This window comes from Carlito syrichta, unplaced genomic scaffold (genome assembly GCF_000164805.1).
Source record: "Carlito syrichta isolate Samal-C Ts95f unplaced genomic scaffold, Tarsius_syrichta-2.0.1 Scaffold315477, whole genome shotgun sequence".
NCBI classification, from domain to species: Eukaryota; Metazoa; Chordata; class Mammalia; order Primates; family Tarsiidae; genus Carlito; species Carlito syrichta.
In genome coordinates, this window is record NW_007259573.1 from 233,506 (window position 1) to 240,256 (window position 6,751).

Consider the following 6,751-nt stretch of genomic DNA (forward strand, 5'->3'; position numbering starts at 1 on the left):
ACCTGCTGGGCTCCGGCGATCCTTCCGCCTCAGCCTTCCGAGTAGCCGGAATTACAGGCATGCGCTACCACGCCCGGCTGATTTTTTGATTTATTGTCGAGATGAGGTCTCGCTGCCCAGGCGGGTCCTGAACCCGCGGGCTCAGGCAATCCACTCACCTCAGCCTCCCAAAGGCGCGGGATTACAGGCTGAGCCACTATAGTAAACTTTTAAACTGTGCTCGTTCAAATCTTTTTTCTTTCTTTTTTTTTCACTTGGAGTCTCACTCTGTCGCCCAGGCTGGAGTGCAGCGGCACACTCACAGATACTGCAGCCTCGACTTGCTGGGTTCCAAGTAGCTGGAACCACAAGTGTGTGCCACCACACCCAGCTAAGTTTTTTGTTTATTGTGGAGATGAGGTCTCACCAATTCCACTTCCCAAAGTGCTGTGATTACAGGCATGAGCCCCTGCACCTGGCTGTATGAACATTTTAAAAGACTTTTCATATATGCTCCTTCTTCACGGCTGTTGATTAAATTAGAATATCCCATGTCTGTGTCACCCTAACGAGCTATCTGTACCTAAGATTCCTCAGTGTTTTGGACTTGGTCTTTTTTTGCCCCTCACCCATTATTTATGCATTTGGCAGACTTGATGTGCAATTTTGAACTTGTTTCATTCCTGTAAATTTCACCTGGTAGGTCTCCAACCTGCCAATCTCTCCCAGCCTCTGATTCAGACACCGATGTGGGGGCCATGTCTTCTGTGGATTCACTCGAGTCAGTGATGGAAATAATGAGAACAGAACTGCATGGCAAACCACTGGAAACCACACCACAGGGATATCAAGTTCTCTTCCAATAAGACTAATAGTTACAGTTTATTAAACATTTACTAGGCACTAGGCACTACATATATGTTAACTCATTTGATCGTCACGACCACCCTCAAAAGTAGGAACGATGGTCTGTGTTTTAAGATATGGAAATTGAAATTCAGGAGAGGAGCTCTGTTTAACTGTTTAACCCTGCTCCTGAGAGAGTGGATCCAGAATTTCAACTCCAGACTTGGGTTCTGGCTGGTAACCCAAATGGCCAGCTCGGCACTACAAAAATCTACCGCCAGGTGGCGGTAGAACCAGCAGGTCCAGGAAGCACCACTGATTTGAGATATGAAATTAGCCACAAAACTGCATTTTTTCCTATAAAAGTAGCTCTGACTTTTATTGACATGACTAAAACTAGATTATTCAATAAAATAAACATTAACTCAACAGGCACATTCCTCGGGGTAAAAAGATAATAAAGTAAATAGACCTTTGAACTTGGACCTTTCTAGCCTAGATTTCATCAATATGGTTCCTCAGGGGAAAATCTCTCTTTTTATAACTCACCCACACTTGGATAATTCTCCCTGATTTTCTGCCCCCTGCTCTGGCACACCCCTACTATAATCAAGAGTATGGGAAGATTATTTTATTTTTATTTTTGTGAGTTGAGGTCTCATTCTTGCACCCAGGCTAGGTGCAATGACATGATCATGGCTCACAGCAGCCTCGACATTCTGGGCTCAGGAGATACTTCTGCCTCAGCCTCTGATTAGCTGGGAGTACAGGCACATGCCACCACGCCTGGCTAGTTTTTTTATTTTTGTAGAGATGAGGTCTCGCTATGTTGCCCAGGCTGGTCTCTAATTCCTGACCTCAAGCCATCCTCTCGCCTTGGCCTCCCAGAGTGCAGAAATGAGTCACCATACCTGGGAGTCTTAACTGGGAGAGAGTATCAGAATCTGGGGCAAGGAGTCTAGAGAGTGGGATGTTGGCAGGCAGTGAAAGTTCTCCAGGGGATTCGGATATACCTTTCTAGGAGGCATTCCTGGTTTGGTGCCCAGCCACCCTTCTATCTATGTCACTTGGGAGGGAGGATTTGCCTCTTTCTTTCTGATCTAAGAGCCCAACAAACCAATCTCATCTCTTCAATTTCCCAATCACATTTTGAGATTTTTCTGCATCCTTAAAAAAAAAAAAAAGTTTTTTCCATTAAACTCCTCCCCCAAAGCTGGGCACAGTAGCTCACTCATGTAATCCCAGTACTTTGGGAGGCGGGGGCTAGAGGATTGCCTGAGCCTATGGGTTTAAGACCAACCTGGGCAACTTGGCGAGACCTCATCTCTACAATAAATCAAAAAAATTTAGCTGGGCATGGTGGCACACGCCTATAGTTTCAGCTACTTGGAAGGCTGAAGCGGAAGGATCACCTGAGCAGTATCACTGCAGGTCGAGGCTGCAAGGGCCATGAGTGTGCCACTGCACTTCAGCCTGGGTGACAGGGTGAGACCCTGGCTCAAAAAAAAAAAAAAAAAAAAAAGAACTTTTTTACAGCGTTCCTGAGCAAATACTAGGCTTTAAAATTTTTTTTTATAAACTGCATAATTTGTTTTTTAAAAACATTTGATGCATAGTTTTTCTATATTCTGTGAATGACATTCCAAATACAAATAACCCTTATGGTTAAAACCACCTGCATACTGTTGCTTCAGATCTTCACGCAGTATTGCTAGAATTCTTGAGTACTTAATAAATCTTTGGCTGTGAACTTAAAAAAAAATTTTTTTTATTTTTTATTTTTATTTTTTTGAGTCAGAGTCTCACTCTCTCATCCAGGTTGGAGTGCAGTGGCATGCTGCTCACAGCCACCACAGCCTCGACCCGCTGGGCTCCGGCGATCCTTCCGCCTCAGCCTTCCAAGTAGCTGGAACTACAGGCATGCTCCACCATGCCCAGCTAATTTTTGTGATTTATTGTAGAGACAAGGTCTCACCATGTTGCCCAGGCTGGTCTTGAACCCAGGGCTCAGGCAATCCTCTCGCCTCAGTCTTTCAACGTGCTGGGATTATAGGTGTGAGCCACTGCACTTGGCTTAAATTATTTATTTTAAAGATGTGGGGAAAAAGTCAGGGTTAGGTATACAAATGTTCATTATACAGTTACCCTTGTCTTACTGATTTTTTCCCCTATGGGTTGGCAGCATCTTTTTCAAACCATTTGAACATATATTCAAATTGCCTGAGCACAGTATATGTTAATAGACCATTAAAAGGATCTTTTTTTTTTTTTTGAGTCAGGGTCTCACTCTGTCTCCCAGGCTGGAGTAAAGTGGCAAGATCATGGCTCATCGTGGTCTTGATCTTCTGAGCTCAAGTGATCCTCCTGCTTCAACCTCCTGTGTAGCTGGAACTACATGTGCATTCCACCACACCTGGCTAAATTATTATTATTATTTTTTGAGTCAAAGTCTCACTCTGTCTCCCAGGCTAGAGTGCAGTGGCACGCTCACAGCCACAGCAGCCTCGACCTACTGGACTCAGGCCATCCTTCCACCACAGCCTTCAAAGTAGCCGGAACCACAGGCACGCGCCACCATGCTGGGCTAATTTTTTGATTTATTTTAGAGATGAGGTCTCACCAAGTTGCCCAGGCTGATCTTGAACCCGTGAGCTCAGGCAATCCTCTCACCACAGCCTCCCAAAGAGCTGGGATTATAGGTGTGAGCCACTGCACCTGGCCCCTTTTGAACATTTCACCATGTGTCAATTCTGCCTGGACGGTCCAATGTTTCCCTCCAACCACTCCCAGCGGTGGCCCAGGTTGGGCGCTGACTGCCTCGCAGTGCCCGGTCCTCACACGCAGGGGAGACTCTCTGCCCCACACACAGAGGTGAGCTCTGAAAGGTACCTACAGAAACCTAGAAGAAACTTAGCTTATTCTTTAGTCTTTGTGCCTCAGTGTAACCATTAGAAATCATTCAGACATTCTACTGCAGGACAAACAGCAGCCTATCCCATCCCCCCCAGGCAAATCTCCTTCAGGTACAAGATCAGGACAGCCCAAATGACCACCCCACCTCTGGTCAAGGAATTTGTGAATTGCAAATGTCTGACAAGTCTCTTTGCACGAACTCCCCCCTCCTAGGATTAACCACCATGGCAGCAATCATGTGACTAACCCACCCATCTGCCTGCTGTCCATCACCTGACATCATCAGTACCTGTGCTTGCCTGCCCCTTTGTGATGACGTGATAGCAGACCACCACCTAATCACCCTAATGATCTTCCCCCATCAAGGGGAATGGTTAAAAGGACTCAACCACAAGCAACCGGGGGTCACTGCCTGGCTAGAGTCTGGTGTGGCCATGTGCTCTTTGAGCCATGGCTGTCGCCATGCTTCCTGGCTTTGGTCCCCCTCCCTCACCTTGGGGAGGTGAATCTTCTCTCTCTCTCTTTCTCTCTCTAATTTACTTTTATCTTTTATTATTTTTTTTGAGTTGGAATCTCACTCTGTCGCCCAGACTGGAGTGCAGTGGCTGTTCCCGGCCACTGCAGCCTCGACCTGCTGGGCTCCAGTGATCCTTCCGCCTCAGCCTTCTGAGTAGCTGGAACTACAGGCGTGCGCTACCACGCCTGGCTAATTTTTTGATTTATTGTAGAGATGAGGTCTCACCAAGTTGCCCAGGCGGGTCTCGAACCCGCGGGCTCAGGCAATCCTCTCACCTCAGCCTCTCAAAGCGTGGGATTACAGGCTGAGTCACCAAGCCTGGCTATGAACTATTTTTTTAAGGTCCAAATAAGTGACTCCAAGCTCCCAACATACTATTTTTTAAGAATAGTGCTGTAATCCCAGCATTTTGAGGGACTGAGGCAGGAGGATTGTTTGAAGTCATGTGTTCGAGACCAGCCTAGGCAACATAGCAAGACCTCATCTCTGCAAAAATAAAAGAAAGTGAGGACAGGTGTGGTGGCTCATGTCTATAATCCCAGGACTTTGGTAGGTTGAGGTGAGAGGATTACATGAGCCCACGAGTTCAAGACCAGCCTGGGCAACTTGGTGAGACCTCATCTCTACAATAAATAAAAAACTTAGCCAGACATGGTGGCGTGTGTCTGTAGTTCCAGCTACTTGGAAGGCTGAGGTGGAAGGATCGCTGGAGCCCAGCAGGTCGAGGCTGCAGTGGCTGTGAGGGTGCCACTGCACTCCAGCCTGGGCGACAAGTGAGACTCCAACTAAAAAAAAAAAAAAAAAGTGACCAGTCTCTACAAAAATAATTAGCTGGGTGTGGTGGCACATGCCTGTAGTCCCAACTGCTGGAGAATTCTGAGAGGCTAAGGTGGAAGGATCACCTGAGCCCAGTAAGTCGAGGCTGCAGTAAGCTGGGGTCATGCCACTGCACTCCAGCCTGAGTAAGAGAGTGAGACCCTGTCTCTCAAAAACAACAACAACAACAACAACAACAATAATAAAAGAAGGTCCACCCTGGAGCCCCTCCCATATAAAATGTGGGGACCCTCGTGTGCTTGCCAGTCATGGCTACTTCACCTCCCTGGGAAGAAACAAGGAGGCCTCTGTGGTCATTCCTCCCTGTGGCTGCTGCTGATGGAGTTGATGGCTTTGCCGGGTGCCACATCCACTCAGGAACCGCTTTGAGGATGGCAGCCTTGTCTACACAGTGAGCCCCCAGGCCCCTGGGGCCTGCCTCCCACGCCACAGTGGCTTTTCAGGTCTCCGGACTGGGACAAGGACTCTTCTGCAGGCTCACAGTCTGCCCAGGACCAGCCCGGGCTCTGTGACTACAGCCTTTTAAGGGCTGAGCGCTTGGAACTTGTGCACCCACAGCGGGTCACAAGCCAGGTGCTGGCCAGGTTGGGCCGGGTCTCCCCACAACTCAGGCAGAGAAGCTCCCAGGGCTATGGGCATCACCTTGAGGCCAGAGGCTGCCTCTTGCTGCTACTGCCAGCAAAAACAAAATGGCGGCCCAGTAGTGCCATGAATCTCCCCTCTATGAAGCCGGGATTAACTCGGCCCCCGGGCCAGAGCTGCCCCCTGCCCTCCCAACGCCTCCAAATCCAGTTCCCAAAGCCCCAGAGCGAGTCTTTCCTTTCCAATCCCAAGGGCCGATTCACTTCCTGCCCTGGGTTTCTCTTCCCACCAGGGTCTCTCATTTCCTTCAGGGAAACCACCTTTCTGTTGCCCTCAGTGGTATTTAGATGAGAAAACTGAAGCCGAGACTTTGCCAGGGACGTGCAGCTGGTCAGTGGGTGAGACCACATAACCTGACACCCAATTTAGAGCGCTTTCATGAAACCATGATGGGTCCAGATTAGAATGGGGACATTGGGAGGGAGAGGGAGAGGTCAAGGGTCGGGGGGTCAGACAGGTGGGTTAAGTCAGGGTGCCGAGGAGAGTTGTGCTGGCAGCTGAGTCTGCAGTTGGCAAAGGTTGGAGGCTAGTGAGGGCCGAGGCCGCCGGGATTTCACTCTTAGTAGGAACTTCCCTCACGAGCTGTGCAATTAGATGCTCCGCGAATCAGAAACACTTTCTTGTGGGTGAGAAGGAAGTACCCAGTGCTGGCCCATGGGCCATCGGGCTGTTTAAAAACCCAAACCCAAACCATAAAGTCTGGGGACTGTGCCTGCCACTTATTAGCATGTGAACTGCCATTAATTTGTAGATTCCCTTTTGGGGCCCTAACTAGGTGCACATAAAATTAAATTAACTAATTAGCGCTAATGTCTGCAGCTGCTTTCAGGAGAGAGCGGAGAGGCCCGTGACTCTAAAATCAGGTTCTTCTCTTCCCAGTCAGCTTCCTAAACATGTGGCTGCAAAAGCAAAAAGTCAAAGCTGAAGGAAGCCACACCATCCCAGAAGCCCCCAGGCAGATGGAGGAGCCAACACAGAGTGGTCAAAAGCCAGCTACCTCTCCCTGATGAAAGACCA